The 20,706-nt window shown below is 35.9% G+C and overlaps 1 protein-coding gene and 2 long non-coding RNA genes across 11 annotated transcripts in view; 1 reads left to right on the plus strand and 2 right to left on the minus strand.

Moving 5' to 3' along the window:
• Positions 1-20,706, minus strand: part of Tomosyn (tomosyn) — a 214,073-nt gene that overhangs the window by 149,017 nt on the left and 44,350 nt on the right. The window lies entirely within an intron of this gene.
• The window catches only part of LOC128671834 (uncharacterized), a 118,234-nt gene that overhangs the window by 78,439 nt on the left and 19,089 nt on the right, over positions 1-20,706 (minus strand). Inside the window, exons 2-3 of the long non-coding RNA XR_008404881.2 lie at positions 18,178-18,286; positions 1,242-1,278 (exon numbers count right to left, since the gene is read on the minus strand). This is a non-coding gene — a long non-coding RNA (uncharacterized LOC128671834). The remainder of the gene's footprint in view (positions 1-1,241; positions 1,279-18,177; positions 18,287-20,706) is intronic.
• Positions 10,617-11,959, plus strand: LOC128671833 (uncharacterized). Its single transcript, XR_010369972.1, has 2 exons — positions 10,617-11,004; positions 11,347-11,959. It is a non-coding gene; the product is annotated as an uncharacterized LOC128671833 (long non-coding RNA).

The following is a 20,706-nucleotide window of genomic DNA, read 5'->3' on the forward strand; positions in this document are numbered from 1 at the left end:
ACCGACCGACACGGGCCATGTTTGTTCAGTAATAACATACAAAATTAAACCAGAGTCAGTAACAGAAAACTTTTTCAATCTCCATTACGTCCGGCCAGGCGGCGAACACGCGCCACGGCGGCGTCCGGTGTCGGCGGCGAACGCTGCAAGGCTGTGCGGCGCGGCGGCGATGGTGTCGACCTCAATCAATCCTACTCCCTTCTTCACATATGCTAACCTGACTATAATATTAACAATTCGAAAGTTTACATGTCTCTTACTAAATGTTACGGTAAAACTACAAGAAGGAATTCAATGAAATTTGATACACGGTTTGAATATACTCATGTTATATTACTGATAAAAAATTATACATAAATTTATATTTAAAAAATGGTAAGCCCTTCTGGCATAATAGGGACCAACACTGTTTGAATGAGTTTCTTTCGGCATTTCTTCTCAGCAGTGGTCGTTCCGAAATGCTGCCTGTGAAGGCCTAATTTCTGAATAAATGATTTGATTTTGATTTTGATTTATACAGTGCATACTTTATATCCCGCAATCCCCACGACACCAGAGACGCAGTTTGTTATTTAAAAATGTCAAAGTTTGAATGTTCGCACGTGCAAGCAATCTCTTGCATCATGCCAAATTTCATCGTATGCCGTCTTGTTGAATACAAGACGGCACACGGGCAGAACATAACATGGACGATCATATAGGACAGGTTTTAATTCAAAATTTCCACGGGCGAGAAACCTTGGAGTGCAGCACGTATCAAATCTATCTCTCGTAACCTAATTAGCCTGTTTTATTAAATACACTCGTCTAGCGCTTTTAACTCTTACCAAGGACGGCGAGCAAAACAAATTAATAATTACGAGTTTCCGCCGCCATCTTACCGGATATCCGGCTTTTAAAAACAACTTAAATTCGCTTAATAAATAAAGGGTGAAAAAAGAAACATTTAGCCGGCGTATTTTGAAAGGGAAGTCTTATAAAATCGCTCAATGAATTTCCTCGTCAAAGCTTTATGAGTAATTTTTAAAAAGATTCTTATTGGTGTTGGCGAAAAGGAAAAGCTTGTAAAATATCTGAAATGGTAGAAGGAAATAATAATCATTATGCATATTATAAAACAAATCCGCTGTCGCGTCTGTCTGTCTTATGTTTAAGCACAGGTCTTACTAGTCGGTTTAATTGTTTTTTTTTTTTTGGAAAAAAAAATATCTGATTCTCATTTGAAATCGTTTCACACTCACCAGTGCAGCAAACAATGACGCTCAATTCGAAACATACCTGGAACAACGAATGCACATCAATATTGCATGTATCGATAAAAGGTTCCACATTCCACACGGCTACATAACACGTGAGACACGAACATAGGTTTTACGCAATGGAAAATTATTGTTGACAGTTTATTGAATACGAACCAAATATATACCGACATAAAATTGACTTTCACCGGCGCTTCTTCACGGCAGCAACAAGCATACAATCTACAAACTACTAGAATTCCACTACTGAGAAAATGGCGAAATTAACAGTTCTGCGACTCACGTAAATTTGGAATATGGCATTATAACCATGGCATAACCAGTCAACCATAAGCCCAAACATATCATTATTTTTTGATAGGTATTATTATAAATCTTATCAAATACTGAATATCATAGTTTTAAGCTATAATTAACATTTTGTTCATTTCCTATCATCATCAAGGGGTGCCACCTTCGTATTGAAGTTTGGAGGTCAGCATACGGAAACCCTCGCGGCTTTGGGCCGCTATTTTCAGTTGGTTGTATCTAAGTCCGGTCCAATCCTTTATGTCATCAAACCACTTTCGTCGTTTACCTTAGCACGTTCGGGCGGCTCCTGGCCGCCAGGAGTCTTTTGCCAGGGATTTTGCCTTCAAGAATCATTCGTCTTAGAAATTCAAACTGAGGTCATGGGGCATCCTATGATGTATTAGTATGTTATAAATAAATTTATTTCTATTTCAATTAATTTGTACTTCGAGCCACTACGTATATGCTTACACAAAAAAACCCAATATAAAAAATCTAACCGCATTACTAAAAAACTTGTCCGTTTCCTAAACAAATTAAAAATAAAACGAAACATTTCTTGTTGATTTTAAGTCTCAAACTTAACCAGTTGTTCCCTGCCAGAAATAAGGGAAATATATACAAAACAGCTGGCTTGTGTTTCAGAACTTCGGCTTGCATTATCCAAGCCATTTGTTACAATATAAAGCTGCTTCATTACATCTACTCACGCTACTGTTTGCCAGCATGCGAATAATATCGATTGGGTTTGTCTAAACCCGTGATAGATAGGTCTTGACAGACGGATAAAAGCTCTTTTTACCTTTATATGTACAGAACCCTAAACATCACCAACCTTAAAAGAACTTGTTGAAGAATTACAAACAGTTTGTACAAGTATTTGATTAGGTGAAAGCGTTTAAGATATAAATGGGACTCAATGTACACACACTCATGCTCAAACAATCTCACACCCACGCATACAATTTCGTTTGGTAAAACATTCAAAAAAAAGTATATCCTCTCCCTGGTATGGAGCAAAAAGCCGACATGCAGATGGATCTTTGCGTGTTGCTGCGTGCTACCACCTGCACACTGAAGGACCTGTCGCCACAGATAATGCTGTATCAATGGCGGCGTGACGTGTCAACTCCGCTAAATTTGTGAGAAACAATTCACAAGTTACCGAGTTGACACACATGATGCATCCAAGAGACATCAGATCAAAATTTAGTCCGGCTGCCTATTAGACGTGATATTTTAATTTAAGAGTCTCTTATCTCATCTGAACGGTTTCTCTTACTTGATAGCGCTCCATGAATCCATCAGATATCTACATCCCGCCCAACGAGAAAGCGGGAAACAGTCCAGAGCTTTCCCGAGAGAATGAGATGAAAAACTAAAAGTTCCATTCATAGTTCGATCCATAATAGTCGACGATTATTTCAGAATGATTCGTCGAAACCATACTCACAAGTTAGTTTCCAATAATATAGTTCATAAACTCAATTAATAATCGACCCATAATGGCGTAGCAGAACAATAAATTCAGTTTCGACGTGATATCGTAATAAACGGACGCATCGGAGCAAAACTAATTAATGCACAAACTCCTATAGCCAAATGACCCGCGTGGTTTAATTTATGCCCCAAAAAGGATCCAACTCATTATAAAAAACCCATTTATATCTTTGAGATATTTCCCTTTCATAAAAAGAAAATCCTCGACGAAGGAATTAAAAAGCCAGATGTGCCAAGCATTTAAAGATTAAATGTGGAAAAAGTATCTCATACATCTTTAATACTTAACTAGCAACAGTCCCGGCTTCGCTCTGGTAAAAACATAATAAATTATACACCGAAACCTTCCTCAGGAATCACATTATCTGTTGACGAAAACGGCATGAAAATCCGTGCAGTAGTTTTCGAGTTTATCGTGAACAGACAGGCAGACGTGGCACATAGGCGCATAATGTCATATTTCCACAAGTGTCTATTTCTATTAAGGACTATCGTCAATATTATTATGGCATTTTCAAATCGCTTCCATTTTCGCGCCATCATACGTCGTATAAAGACATCCAATACGCTTTGATGTTACTTTTTCAGATCCTTTGGCACAGGAAACTCGAAGCGAAATGCCAATCGGGCTGTGATGTTCACTGCGTCGATACACGAGTGCCTTTGTGCTCGCATTCTGATGTTTCGGAGGAAAACGCCCAGATTGACTGAAAACGAGCTGCGCCATACTAATGTTGACGGGGAAATTCTAACGGAATTTGTAACTGAAATAGAAATACGACACGACAGAGTTGTTAACTTTTTGATATGTTACTATTTTCCCGCTCGATTTGATTAACAATAAGTTAAGATTGGATTTCATACACTCCCTGTTGCGTATGATGAATAATTCATGTTGATAAATGTTAGAATCTTTAATTATTTTCATCCTATCTGTGAATTGTAGAGAAAATAATCTGAGCGCATTCACTTCCACAGCCGAAAAACGGCTTACTCATAAATGATCAATTCAATATTAAGCATATACATTTAATATAAAGCATACCACTTAAGTATAAACCCAAAGAATTTTTTTTTTTTTTTACTTGACCAAATAATATCATATACCACGTTCTTGGGCATCAAATTTAAACGAATGCGAGATGTCATGAACGCCGCACGAAATACGCAATAACGTTACAATTTGAATATAAAATTTGTCGAAATTCGTCGCAACGTAACGTTGCGTGATATTAATAAAGCGTTACGCCGAGAAATGTTATTACGTGTATTCGTCATTTTTCTCCGCTTTATATTAAGGCGCATATATTTCTTGATCCTTCGAGAAAAAAGGGAAATAAATATAAGAACTAAATTTTAGTATATTTCGGTGTCGGTTCCTAAATTTGTCCTAACATTTTGTAAAAGAAAATATGATACTTATTGCTTTTTTAATAACTATCATATTTTCTTTTAATATGATACCAATTGTTTTTTTTTAGTTTTAAGTTTAACTATGTTCTCAATAATTAGCATTTTTTTTATAATTTCCAAAAAAAGAGGTAAGACCAGTTTCCTTTTCAGCAATTCATTCAATCATTTCCTTATCACTAAACAAATGCGATGAAAATTACATGCCACGGTCTAGTAAACTAATCCCCTTTAACAAATCATCTTGTCATATGTTTTTATAAATAGAGTATTTCCCATTTTAGTCTGTTTCCAGACACCTCCTGCTTCCAATCTTCCTTTGTTTTTTCAAAACATACAGACAAATAATTTCTTTCCACATTTAAAACCATTTTCCATGTCAACCCCTATAAACTTGACGTCCACATACTCGCTAAAGACGCACTAATGACGCGGTCACCCCACACGCGGACCTGCGTATGAATAATGACGTCATAATGTAACGCACGCATTAAATACCGGGACAATTTTTCTTTTTTGGTGATCTACGAACATGATCCCACGCGATGCACGCCACGTGGTGATCACAACAGTTTGGAAAAGACAATGCGCACATGAAAATAAATAATTCAATTCATTCATTCTTTCAATAATTCATTCAATAATACATTGTGTCGGAATTAACATTAGGCACATAATTAAGTCAAATACAAAATATGTAATGACTAAATAATGTCCTATCCATACAAGAAATTACAATTTAACATTTTTTTCTTTCACTCATACACACTAATTTCGAAATCCAATTTCCAACTACGCAATGACAGATTTCATGATTATTAGCCAATGTGAGTTCAGTGTGGCGTGTACTTCCGCCCTGGAATAGACCATTCCACATCTTCCCGTAGATGTCCTTCGAGGCGATTAAGAGACACATAGACTGATAGGCCGACTGTAAAAACACAGGAGTATCATCGAAAAACCCTCGAAATGGGTTATTGTATATTCGTCATAAAGTTAATTCGTCACGTTTTTTTACTCTCCATACATTCAAAGTAAATTCGTCACATGTATTAAAAAAATGTGTTAATTATTAATAGGTAGGTAAGGGTTACTGTAAATTCGACACAATTTCACATTTTACATGCTTTTTGCATGAAGTAGCGATAGCAAGCAAACTTATGAGCTTACGAAAGATTATGAGCGCTTGGAATGAGAGAAAATAAATCTTAAATTAAGAAAGTACTTACAGGTAGTAAGTACTAAGGTAAAATTTAAAGACATGACTATGATAACTGTGATTGAATTATCTTTTTTATTTATAATTATAATGTGGACAAGTCGGCTACTTGAGAACTAATGTTGAAACTGATGATGTTGATTAAAAATAAATAACTTTTTTATTCTATTTATTGTTTGATTTTTTCCGCTGTCTGTACTGAAAATAACGATGTGACGAATTTACAATAATCAAAATTAATATTTATTAGAAAATTATAAGTGTGACAAATTTACACATACAATTTTTCGTGACGAATTAACTTTGTGACGAATATACAATAACCCATCGAAATTTTATAGTTTAATCTCAAAGCGGTCTCAGGGCGAGGCGTCACGGCAGTGAATGCGCCCTTACGTGAGAACGAGAGGGAGATTAACCAACGAAACAAACCGCTACATAAAGTGACCTTTACAAGGAGAGATTAGGCAAGATAAGCAGACTATGTAACATGCCGACCTTTGGACGTATTAGGCGTGGGAGACGCACTTGTGGGTTATACTGGAAGAAAGCTGCTTCAATTAGTGTTCAAATATATGAGTGAATGGACTGGACATGTTACACCTACAAAAATTGGAGCAAATATAATTACCATAGTGCGAAGCCGATAATATATACAAAATTGCAATTTTTGACACAAGTTTTTACTGCGGTTTAGTATACTCTTACAAAATCAATATCAAATATTTTTTCGCAATAATATCAAAAAATCGTTTCACCTCCTGAATTCTTCAAATTAAATAGGGAATACTGCACTTAAATGTGTTGAATCCAACCGCTGTTCTAACTTTATTTGCAAAACGAAAATGATACTACGCAGACCTAAAATATACATGACCTGACCTGGGGCTATGTTCAAATTGCGTTGTTTCTGACGACTTTCAAGTGAGCTTTATACTTTGTCTATCTCTATCTTCTCATTGAATTTTTGTAGTACATAAATATGTATAGTTTAATATGATTAGGTGTAATAAACCTTATTGTCATTGGCTTTTTAAATCAACATTGTTAATCTGTTTTTGGCTGCCACAGGACAGGCTTGCGGCCTAGTGTGGAGCCAACTGGTAAATTATTTTTGTATACGTGCAAGTTTATAAAAAAATCATTCATTCATTCAAATCATTCATGCATTCAAATCATTCATGCATTCATTCATTCAAATCATTCATTCATTCATTCATATAGTCTGTATATTAAAGGGGCCGGCTCTAGAACTGTGCAAATGATACAAGTCCTTTTTCTTGGTCTTTGGTTATCATGAACGCTTTGTGGATATTACTAATTTCCGATGTTGATTTTATTCCATAACCTATGCACCTTGCAACCTACTCTATTATAAAGTTCAAAATTCAAATTCAAATTCAAATCATTTATTCAGAAAATTAGACCTTCACAGGCACTTTTTCTCGTCAATCTTTAAATTTATAGTTATTTCTCACAAGCTAGAAACTACTGGCATTTCGGAACGACCACTGCTGAGAAGAAATGCCGAAAGAAACTCATTTGAACAGTGTTGGTCCCTATCATGCCAGATCGGCTTACCATTATTGTTTCTTACAATGTTTTTTTTTTCTTTCTAATAATATATAAAAGTACATAATGTACATAGTCAAAAGGTATATCAAAACAGGTTATGATCGTGATCCGAGTGCTGATTATAATATATATATATATATATATATATATATATATATATATATATATATATATCGATGTGAAACACAATTAACTTACATGAAAATATATGAGAAACGAGATGACCAGTTCCCTCTGGCAGCACCCGTTCACGAGTTGACGCATGGGACAGCCATCGCGTAGCTCAACCATAATAGAGGGAACCTCACGACCCGGCCCACGACGCCACCACCAGATTGACCATTTGAGTGAGCATGACACACTCGATTCCCATGACTTCATAATTACAATTCTTATTCGTCGAAATAGAAGTATAATTCAGACACTTGAAGATCACAAATCACGTACATGTTTTACAAATAAAATTTAAATGTCATACGAATTATTAAGTGAGGTAAGTACACAATAAAAAATATATAAAGCGGGCGCCTGACCCAAATATCTTATTTATTCTAAGCGGACAAAGTGTACGAGCCGGCCTCAGAACAAACCTCATGTTTTGATCCCATTAAACTTGGATGCAACGGTTTTAATGGCGTAATTTTTTTTGGCATATCTCCAGAGATCATTTTACAATTCGGTTTGATATTTCACATGATATCTTGAACGGGAAGTGGATGATTTCCGTTTTATGTCAAACGGATTCAGTTGACGCAAATGCAAATTTTCTCTAGACTTGAGAGGTATTTAAGATTTGCGACTCGCTGGTTTTATATCAGCATAGATGGAACTAATATTGAGATGTTCATTGGTAGTGATATCGGACAAATTATTGACCAATCGTATCAACCAAATTACAAGTTCCTTTCTTTCTGACAGACGAACTGATATCTTTTAAAGAAATCTATTAGTTAAACGAAAACCCAAATTAAAAATGTGGAAGTTTATTACTACAGACAAACAGACAGACAACGAATTAATCCTATAAGGTTTCTATTTTTACGAGCATAAAAACTAGCATCAATCTATAGACAGTGTGGCAGATGCAGGTATAATTCCAATACACAAATTGAGAAAATTGTAAATTAATAGTTAAACATCGTGCTACTGTTTTTTGTTTTTAATAAACGAATAGAAAAAAGTGCTCGATTCGTCGAATCACACACATTTAGTATTCAAATAAGTCCATCAGCAAAACAGAAGTCATGAATATGTCGGAGTCACGAATCAAAGAGATCGCGTTTCGATGGCAGACGAAAAAATCCAAAGTTGCACTTTCCAAGATTTATTCGTCTTTCAGTAAGAATGCATGCAAACATGAGATGCAAAAAGAAAGTGCTAGAATGCATTGCTTCGCGTTTGTTGAACCTGATACGAGCAACCGTGGGGTGTGAGCACATTGATGGTAGAATGGTAAGACATATGATAATCTCATGAAGGAAATAAGATGGAAGGGCCAAGTAAAATTGAAGCCAGCGAACCTAGAATAGGACTAAGTGATGTAGAAGAAAGTTTATATGAAATGTCATGTATAATGATATAAATAAATGAATATAAAAAAGAGAACGAGAAGAGGCGGTAAATATTAATGAGAAAGGACGAGGGCATAATTTTTTACAACTTCTAAATTAAAAGTAAAATATGAAGAGAAAATATTGGAGTATCTATACTAAGTCTGGCAAGGTCATCCAATTTTTTATGCAAGACCAGAGAATATTTTTTAATTTTTAACATATTTTCTTTGGATCCAATTCTGTTTCACCACCCAAAAAAATTCATTGTGTTGTGTGTGTGAAATCAGTTATGATACGATATGACTCTATTGTTTATTTGGAGTCAGCAATAATTAAAGTTACAATTTAATCGATACATAAAAAATGACGATTAAAGTGAAGTGAAAATCTTAAAGTTATTTTTCAGACGAATCAAACTGGATTGGTTTGAACTAAATGCAATCACGACGATTATTGAAACACGGCCAACGAAAATAAATAAACGCTCATAATAATATTACTCTAAACGTTTAACATTTCCGCAACAAAAACATGTTACATGCAAACAACAACTGACAAACGACACGCGAGTCTTATCCACAAGTCGGGAAATATGAAAATTTGTGCGACTCGTAACTTGATATGCGTGGTTCATAAAAACCTGTTTCGAAATCACGGCTGACTCGAGGGAGGTTCTGATAAATGACGGTTGTTGCGGTAGGTCTTGTTTAGTTGGCAGTGATACAAGAAACGTTCTGTATTTTTCATCCTGTCAGTATAATAGTTTGATGTCAACAGACTGTGCTGACTCCTCTGTTATTTATTGAGGTAATTCTGAGTTTCTTGCACTTCAATCGTGTGTCACTAGATGCGCTAAATTGTTTCATTGCCACATAGATCTAATAAACAATCAATGGAAAGAAATATAATGGCTGAATTAAGCATAAGATTAAGACATGTGACGTGTCTAAAAAAATATAGCGTGAAGCCGCTCCGTCCACGGGAAAAGTAACGTCCAGTTCTCTATTTCCACACCACAAAATCAGCTCAATCCGTTTTGACGTAACGAAGAAAATAAATACACATTCAAATTGATAATATTAGTAGGGACGGGGATAGTCGACGTAGAACAAGATGATTGAGCTCGCAAATTATAAAATCATAGAACAAAAAAAAATCACATATGTTCTTTACGCAATCCACAGTCTCCATCATACAATTTGCCCGTGACGTACCCAGTAAACATGTCTATTCGTAAAGGTCCGTAATAAAGGAACATCAATAAAAGTGGAATAACATATAACATGAAATATTTTGGCTTGTAGCATATATTCTGCGGGATGGTCGGATATAAATTTGGGCCTGGAAAGGACCTAGGCCTTTCCAGGCCCAAATTTATATCCGAGGCATCTTGGCTACCGAAATATGAAATTATGATAACTGTAAAATTTTACTTACAAACAAACATACACAAAAAATAATTTCGAAAAGCATGATAAATGGGACATAGTTGTAGCAGGTTTCGTGAGTCATATACTGATTCAAATAAAAACGTAGCTCTTTCATAAAAAGTAGAAGCTGGGGAAAGAACATTACATTGCCATGAAAGTAATGCGACGCTTGCAAAAATTTCATTCCACGTAATGGCACCAGTATCATGCCTTCATATGTGCAATGATGATGATTATCAAAATGTATATTCTTAATCAATATCACTAATCAGTATAAGAATTTATCATGAATTATGTATTTCAAAATCAATTTAGAAATACGTGATTCACTACCACTATTTGCTACTAGTTTAAACACATGAAACTGAACAACTTTCGTCGTCGACGTTGGCAATCACGTGTTTTTTTTCAACTTGCAAAACTAAAAACCTTTTCGTCGTGTAGAAATAATCAGTATTTTTATACATTATAACTTCACATAAAATATATGAAATTGCGATAAAATTAACAACCAATATGTGGCAAAACGTTATTGCACTTGAAACATACAGATTTCTTGTTTCACAACTTTGAAAGAGCACTTGAACAAAAACTGAATTAGAATTTCACGTCATCTATATGTGGACATCATTTAGTTTTCTGTTTTCAGAACAAATTTATGTCATATCTTGGGATAAATAAGAAAATATTAAGCTTTATTTGTGCTTGGAGCATTATGTTTCTAAACGAGCCGCTTTTTGTTTTCGTCGCTTTCATTGGAATCACATGTAAGTATTTTTTTCTGTCTTTAGTGAATTGTAAGAACCATCGATCAGTTAGTATTGTTGTCAGAATTTCGAAACTACTTGTTGGGATGAAATTTAATAACAACTGACTTTCTACGTGATGCTGGGAAAGAAAGAGATAGCTTTAGCCAGAAACAGACGAACAAACGAAATGTTTCTTAACCTTTTGGAGAAGCAGAACAACAAAAACCTAAGACCTATCTTCCTTATCTGCACGTTATTTCGGTTCCTTCCTCAGTGGTTAATCACCAGAGGCAAGGGCCTAATACATCTAAAACAACGTAATTACCCCAATAGATAGTAACTGAAGACATTTATTTAAAGGGTATCCCGGCGCCAGCGACGTCCAAGCCAACATGGCTCCGGCAGGTTACCCCCAAGCCGCCTCATACGGTGCTGCACAGCAGATGGTCGCCCCGCAAGCGCAGCAAGGTTACAACCAGTACATGCAACCTGATCCTTACAACCAATATTCCCAAGCACACGCTCAGGCACAAGCCCATCCTGCTTACGGTGGATATAACATGCAGCAGCCATCGTATGGTCATCAATATATGCAGCAATGGCCCCAGCCTCAGTCTTACCCCAATCCATACATGAGTAATTTAGGACAATTGGGGAGCCAAGTTATGCCCCAAATGCAACAAGCAGGGTATCCGGGCTTCAACTCTTTAATGCAACAAGGCGCAGGGTTCATGCAACCGGGTGGAACTTTCGGGAACCTTGCAAATCTTTTTGCAGATTTAGGAAAACCTCAGGCCAACAGATCGCAAATGAGCGTCATTAATATGGGGCAAAAACCGAATAAAAGAAATTAATCGTATTAAAAAATGAAAGTGATCGCTGAAAGAGATAGGAAATTTTAATGTTAAATGTTTTTATAGACATTTGTGTATATAATAAAATAGTTATATAATATAAATTATTTGTAATGTCATGTGTTTATTGTCACAAACATACCTGTATACCTAAAGATACTAACAAAAGTGCTACATCGAGATTCTACTTATACAAATTCTTGGTTCTATTTTTCTTAAGTTTCCAGCTGTTTTAATTGATATTTTATACTATGCTGTGTTAAATGGAGTAAAAAAATAATGAATAGCTTAAAAGGCCACAAATAGGGAACGTTGAAGAAATAATTATAATATCTGGCTCTCAAAGTCGAGTGGCGTTTCAAGCCGAAACCGCATCAACTGGATACTAGAGTGCTGGACAGAAAAGTGGAAACCACAGCTAAGTGGCAAACTTGCATTGAAGGCTCTTGGCCTGACAGTTTACAGGGTTGTCTGTCTGTCTGTCTTTTTTAAACTGCGAATTTAAACTGTTGTATTATGAAATTGTAAGAATACATTTTGATGATATTGATCAAAAGACTTTGTCCAAACCAGGATCGAACCAGGGTAGAATTTGACTTTTTGAGCATATTCCAAAAACGGTAGGCAAAATAATATGCTCAAAATATCTCCATATTTCTTGACATTTAGTTTAGAATGCTGTGAACTTACAAACTAGACCGCCAAAATGAATGCAGACATTTCAACCCCAGAGACGAGAAAGAATATTAGAAATGGAATAAAGCCACGTAGCAAAACGATTCAGCTGAAGCAGAAAATTCAATGCGGTCGCGGAAAGTTTTCGAGAAGTTTGCAACCCTAGGGATAGACAGATAGACTGCGGCGATACAGCGACGGGGAAAAACGATTTAGCGACGAACTGTGGTCGAGAAAATCCCACTTCTGATGGATCCCAGATGGAAAGAAAAGTGAATTTAATTTGGAGTATTTTTGAAGAATAAGGCAACAATGAAACATAAAACACGTGCACGTCATTGCATCCACACGTTCTATCTTTTTTACAGGATGCGTACACGATATGGTATGATGTACGATTTTTTCCAAATAGTGTACGCACGTTATTACCGTGCTATGTGATCAATATATTGCTCGTAAGTCATAAGATTGATAGTTATTATAAGATAATGTTTTTATTAAGTTTAATCTGACAGACATTTAAAATGTGTTTAAAGAAAGGATGTGCTATCGAGATATTTCATCTGGAAGCGAAGATAAAAACATACTACCAGATGCTGCATTTCTTTCCAAACACATTTTAAAAGTCAATCAAGGCTTTGAACTGGTGATTCTTCTCACAAACGAGGCTAACAACCTAAACCAATCTTTTTGAAAATAAAACTGAATGTTATTAATTCCTTAATGCCTGGCTACACAACTTTAGGTTTGCACAAATTTTCACAATGTCAGTACTCGACAATAAAATTTGGGAAAGAGACAATCGGCGAATTTAGATTTTTAGAATTTATCTACCCCCACTCTTGTAAAATTACTGCACTCAATTGGGTAATGTGTGAGAGAGATAACATCGAATGTCTACTTCTAAAAGTCAATTTACAAATATCATCTGAGTGAACACCACTATAATTTTTATATATTGTACTTCAATTTTTTACGCGAGGCTGTCACCTGTTCAGCTTGACCTGTTGGTCAAGTTGGAGCTGTTGCTCCAGTGACGCAAAAAGGGCAGATAAATGCCGATAAACACATTTCCATTGAACACGACAATTAGCCAGGAACGCGGGGTCATTTGAGAGGTCGGGATGTTGATGCCGACTTATTGGGCTTACGAGGGACACGGACCACAACTACTATGACGAATATATTACATTTGCCTGCGTATACCTAGTTGAGATCCTCTAGTTACAGTAGCTCGGTTCGTAGATAATTATGTTCGTGTTAAGCTATATGTTGGGTTACATCCAGTTAGTTCAATAAACAATCAATCATGATTTTTTAAAATTATCTTCATTCTTCGAGGATTCAAACCTAAGTTCTAACAACAATACGTTTGCCCTTTGAACCAAATTCAACTAGGTATATTATCTGTGTTAAAATCAAGGTTTGGCTGTCATTATCATACTTCAAATTTTAATTTCTGAATTTTGACTTTTGAGTACCAAGTTTAATTCATAATTCCAATAAGTGTTACTCACTGTGTGATTTGTTAATTAAACCTCTCTTAATATTGCCTAGTTGCGTTATTGTTACTGTGTATTGTATTGTATTGTACTCTATTGTATTGTTTTATTGCTACATAATGTTGCAGTAATAATGTAGCTATCAAAAAGCCAGATTGTCGCTCAGCAATTAAACCCGCCACAAAATGGCGCACAGTTCATTCTAGTTTTTACGTCTATTTTGTTTTTACGTGTAGTTTTTATTGTCCTTTTTCTGTGTTTCATTTAAGTAAATTTAGCAGATTCTACGATAGTTTGTTGTTAGCTCGTAATTATACTTTTTGAAATGCCGTCAACCCGTGAACGAAACAGTAAAACCTAAATTTGTGTAAAACATGCGATGCATGCATGCATGAAGCGGTGGCGGTGTAATGGTTAAGACGCCTGACTGTGGATCGAAAGGCCCCAGGTTCGAATCCTACTCGTGCCACATGAGTTTGTATACCAATCTGACTCATGTTTTCATCGACCATCACTTGCTTCCGGTGAAGGAAAACATCGTGAGGAAACCTGCACACTGGTTGATTATTATTAACTTGTGTGTGAAATGGAGAAGGCAATGGCAAACCACTCCATTAATAATGTCAAGAAAGTTGCTGTGTGTGTTTCATTCCACGTAATAACCACGACCCTCAGTCATGAGGAATACGACTATGAAGAAGAGAAGTAAAACGCTCGCCAATGATCGCCAATAGTTTAGAAGTTTTAGTTTTATGTTATACGTTTTTTATCACTTTAATTAAAGCTTAAGAAGCTTATTCTAAGTAACAATTACAATAAACTAAGTCAGCGAGCTAAGAAGCACGTCATTAACGCGATGTTAGGTATTATCGCGTAATGGCTTGCAGCAATTAACGCCGGGAGCTAAAAACAGATGGCGCTAGGGTAGATCATTATCGGTGTTGCCAGTAACCACTCTTCTGATTCTGCCATATGTTACATGTAATTAGGTCTACACGAGATGTGTAACTGGATAAAAAATAATAGGTAAAATCTGTAAGAACACCGCTGAATAGTCGGATAAAATAACTTAACAACTAATTTATAATTGCACGTTAAAATACCAGCAGACTTGTTTAGCATTAGTAGAAATCAACACCATCTTTATAATATAATTTAAATTTAATTAATGTACACTTTTGATTTTTATTTTATTAAGAAAATATATTTGTATCGTTTTAATCCATTTAGATATGTAAAATAAACATGAAAATGCGGCAAACGGCAAAAAGACTTGTACAAAAACGAGGAATTTATTGACAGTAACCAATATTATATTACTGAATAACTCCCAATATTTGACCACGAATACATTTCATGTAAATTGTGACTGAAAGCAGAACTAATGCAAGACAAAGTTTCCGAGATATGACAACATTTGAAACAAGACTTCGAGCTGCAACTGTAACACGGTTATGTCTCGATCGGGAATCAAGTTTGTGATAACTTGCTTGTGCACTTTGTTGAAGTGATGTATAAAACAGACACGTGGGATGCGATTTAATTTTTTTTTTATTTCAAATTTATAACACAACTTAACATTAACATTTTATTCTTTAATAGCGACCCGTCCCGATTAAAAAACATAATAAATTAGACAACCTAAATCTTCCTGAGGAATGACTCAATCTATTGGTGAAAATCCGTGCAGTAGTTTTTGAGTTTATCTCGAACAGATTTGTGTATTTGTTTTATAACATTAACAGTTTATTCTTTACTAGCGACCTGGCCCGGCATTTTTTATTTTATAAACGTTCGGGAAAAATTGTGTAAATAACAGTGAAAACTGCATCAAAATCCGTTGCATGGTTTAAAAGAAGAAAGCTTAGAAGCAGACAGGGAAGTGACTTTGTTTTATACTATGGAGTGAGAGACATTAACCAGCAAACTGAACACTAACAGAAAACTGTACAATTTTACCAAATGTCACAATTTTTATATGATGATAGTCAACGCAAATCTTTAATATCAACTAAAAAATCTAGACCCTGGGCTCCGACGCCCAACGGCTGCGGAAAACCGGGAAACTCTCAGAGGAAAGAGAGAAAGTGTCAATTAAAATATTCTCCCTAGAATTGGACCACTCTGTTATCATCCGCGGTTTGCGAAGCTATTAGAAATATAAAGCGTTATTAGATACAACAACAGCATTCCTAGAGAGGGCTGGCGGCCGGTCATAAAACCAAGGCCAAATCTTCAGGCTTCAGACATCGCGAATACAACCGATGATGATAATCGACTAAGATCAAAGGATTTTCGAAATAGGATTCTAATACACAAAATAAACATGACTACAGTTCGATGAGAACCATTATTCATAATTATATACTAACGCAAGTTTGTGTTGCTGTCATAAATAAACACAACATGGCTTCTATCTGCTAAACCCTCAAAGCCCACACTAAAATCCCTATACAACCATTTGATTTTACCACCCCCTAACACCCCTATTAACGTGAGCAGATCGTTCCTAATACCATATTACTATTTAAACGCTTTCTCCAAGGGAGCATCGTGACGAATGTCTCCACAATGGCCTAGTTTTCGAACTTCTATTCCCGCTGTTCCCATTTCTTTTTCTGTTAGTTTCGTTTATTTATTAGTGGGGAAAACGCGCAAATTAGTGAGAGAGAGAGAGAGAGAGAGAGAGAGAGAGAGAGGGGGAGAGAGAGAGAGAGACGTGACTCTCTTTTGACGTCGTGACGTGTTTCTGCCCAGCAATAGAGCGTCCACTTTTCTACATTTTCGTCTCCACTTGCGTCTTTCGTCGCCGGCATCGCTAGTCGTCTGATCATTGTCACGCATATCATCCTTGACGACATCAAGCCAGCACTTCTTGGATTTGCCCCTTCTGCCAGAGCCAGGTTATTTCATTATTTGGATCGTCCTCTGCGGCTTAGTCATCATGTTGGATTTTTCATTATTTTATTTTATTTATTCATTCAAATTTTGACATTTTTAATAATGTTGTAAATTCGTCCTCCTAATTTTTAATATATACATATATTAAGACCTATATTTGTTAATTGACGTCCTTGGAGAAAAGGCCGCGGTGAAGTTTGTTGCGCCGCTTCTTCTTCACCTGCGCTTTGGAAGCCGGCAGTAGACTTAGTTTAAGTAATTTTTGACGTCAATAAGTGATGTTATATTATCCTAAATTGAATAAAGAATTTTGATTTTTTTTTTAATTTTTGGACTGCTAAATCGCCCGATCCCCGGTCAAGTCCATATAGAAAAGGATATATTTCAGACTAGATTTTACCCGCGGAATCACCCGCGTGAATTTAGGAAACAGAAAGGTCTATGTCCTTCCCCGTTCTCTTATCATGTACATGAATGAGAAATTTCAAGATTGGTTGAGTAGATAAAGCGTGAAGAGATAACAAACAAACAAATTTACTTTCGCAATTGTAATATTAGTTGGGATTGGAAATCACCTAAGTCTTAAACATTATTGCCAATATTGTTTTATACATGGTAACCTAGTAGTGGTAGTCCAATGGGGACAAAACAGACAGAAAATCGTGGGGTATAACGGGAAAGCATCCCTCAAGTAGGGTGTACAAGAGGGATTAATTTTTGGCGCGGTAATAATTCGGGAATTGATTCGTCTTGGGAGAAGTCTGAATTATGGGACGAGTTTTGATGGTTGCTGATTGAAATATTGTTATTCTGTGAATTGCCACAATTTTTTGTAAGATTACCCTCTTATTTATGGAAAAAGTTTACGTTTCACGTTGAATGCGTTTAGACAAAATCACGTACTTTGCGTTTTTCTGTGCACGATAATGTCAAAGTTGCAGCCGAGCCTTAATCACCCGAGTACTCAATAAAAAAAATAGCTACATGAAATTCTAGTCTTACTCGTTTTACAAAACGCGAACAATGTAAGTACTTTAAAAAAAAACACAAAAACTTTTATTAACCAAGCGAGCTCTAGAGTTAGAATCTTTTATTTTTTTTTTTCTTTCATTGAATTGCACTGGCATACAGGTTGGGTTCAAAAATACGATATTCTGTAATGTTTGAATTTTAGAATCTGTTGTGTTGGCTGCTAGTCGTAAAATAAAAAATATTCTACATTCGAAAAATAAAAGATATTCTCTTCAGTTTTAACTTACAGTTGTTCCAGATAATGTTGATCCAAATGCTCTCGAAAACTTACCTGTGTTAGTAATGTTAGTAGTTAACTTCAACTACATATAACCAATCAACAAACGTTTTCTTTACCTGTAACAAAAATATGACTAATTAATATTGTGTGCAACAAGTCATAATAATAAAAATAGGATGTATGTCACAAAATAAAGGTCGTCAAATTCGTCGTAATGGCTAAATGGCTAAGGAAGGAATTGAAAATGCGCCCTATTTATTTATTTACTGATTATATTCCGAAATTACTGTTGAACTGTCCCGCATATTTTATAAGCTGTCCTGTCACCCTTTATGGACCTCTAGGGCAAGGCAATAGAAATTAATGTGTAGTAGTATTTGGGTCGGTTGAAGCGCGGTTGACTGTACGCAAGCCGACAACTTTAACATTTAACTTATTCTGTTAAATATAAACTTTACGATCGGCGTCAAATCCATAACAACATTTCAAAACTAATTTACCTGAGGTAGGAAATTCCAAAATTTCACATTTTCATGGAGCCGTATCATATTATACTCAAGTACTTTTTATCTCGGGTCTTTTGGCCCACGAGGTATTATGTTAATGCTTTTGGGTCGTGTATTGGCTCGAGAAATCTCATTATAACCGGGATTTATCGGCCCAATGAGTACCTTTAGATAAAATTCACGTGTGCTAAAGGATTCATTTAGATATACAAGGAATGAAATTAATGGAATGTTTTGTCACAAATAAATAAGCGTACATAAAACTTAGATTTTCAATTTATGATTAAACTTTGTAAATGACCTCTCTCTGGGGTCACGGCAGTGTCCCCTCAAGTCGAGCAAAATAAAAAGCACGGCCGTGCCATCCTTTTCTCGAAGCAATTCAGGCCAATTTCGAACCCCAATAACTTCGTTGTGGATAAAACAGGATGCCTGCATTTTCAGTAATTAAGCAGGTATTGTATAAACACTGTAAATTTAAAATTTCATTCAATTTGAACCAGTAGTTTAAGAATTTTAACTTGTTAAAGTTTCTTGATTTTGTCACTCACTCACTGACTGACCGATCATCAAAAGTCTAAGGCACATAGCAGACATAAAACCTAAAAGATTTTTAATATTGATATGATAATAACTTGCGTAATAACTTAAGACAGAAGGTCCTTAAAGTAGGGACTAAATAAATAAATCGACTTGGTAACATTGATCTCAACTTTTTACGGTAGAAAAACTGAGCTGCGAGACTTGTGTTTTTTACAGCATGTTTTTGACAGCATTAAGTTTCCTAGGTGTCGGTTCGAATAGAATAAGAATATTTAATTGAAATTTAGTTAGGTATGTCTATTAATTGATACAGAAGAAATCAATAGGTAGATAACTCTTATTTATGTCAATAGTAATTTCATACTAGTTCTTATTGCGTGTCAATAAGATCTGCTACTAAAAACAAACCAAATCCTTGGAAATTATGACACGAATCCTTCGATCCTGGAGATAATAAAAACAATTGAAGAACAATAGATTCGCGCGGGAACTGATAGGTTAACAGTCAAATAAGCTTCATAATATAAGTTTTTATTGAAGGCCGATATTTTTTCCCCCAAACTTGGATTGAAAACCTTCAATTTGTGTTCCTAAATATTTGTAAGGTGATATATTGAAGTGTTATCTTTCGAAATCAACTAAAAAAGGAAGCAATTGTGCTATTTTCAATCGTAGTTCAAAATATTGTCATTAGAGACCCGGGCCGACTTCGCACGGTCTAAAAGGCTGTTATTTTCATAAAAACTATATTGAATTATCATGCATACAAATCCGTTGCGCGATTTAAAAGAAGAAAGCCTAAAAACAGATAGACGCGGAAGGCGGCTTATTTATACTATATAGTGATTACAAAGTTGTAAAACTAACCATTTGTAATACGACAATGCGCCCGCGAACGATTAGCCTTCACAGAGTAAGTGTTCTGTTCTCGTTGGGCTTCAGTGAAGGGCAGGGCTGCAGCCCGGCCGTGTGTGATGCAGTTCTAATCAATAACACATTATGTGCTTCAATAAATCGTATATTTATTTGCTTACAGGATACCTAATACAATAGGAGTTATATAAGACTTTCTTACTGTTAAAAGCGCCAAACAGACTCACACCGCAATATACTAGATGAAACCAAAAAGAAACAAACTCGCGCTCCCTCGCCCCTCACCCGCGGGGGGTGTAATAGTGGCGCTACTTCCGCTCGGAGTAAATCTAATTGGCCGTACGATACGAGATATCGTGGCCCTGAGACCAGCGAGAAAATAAAATAGGAATGCGGTCTCTGGACTCCGATCCTTAACGGCTGAGGAAATAACCGCAAGTCATATACCATCTAGGTGGTTTCACGATAGCGTCCAAACTCGGCAGTAAACCCTGAGCGGGTGAAAATAGGAAGGCCGTGAACTAGTTGTGGCTGAGATGGCTATTTGAATTTCATTTAAACTGATCACGACATATTATAAAACAAAGCCCTTTGCCGCGTCTGTCTGTTGGTCT

The sequence above is a fragment of the Plodia interpunctella genome, chromosome 8, assembly GCF_027563975.2.
Source record: "Plodia interpunctella isolate USDA-ARS_2022_Savannah chromosome 8, ilPloInte3.2, whole genome shotgun sequence".
Lineage (NCBI taxonomy): Eukaryota > Metazoa > Arthropoda > Insecta > Lepidoptera > Pyralidae > Plodia > Plodia interpunctella.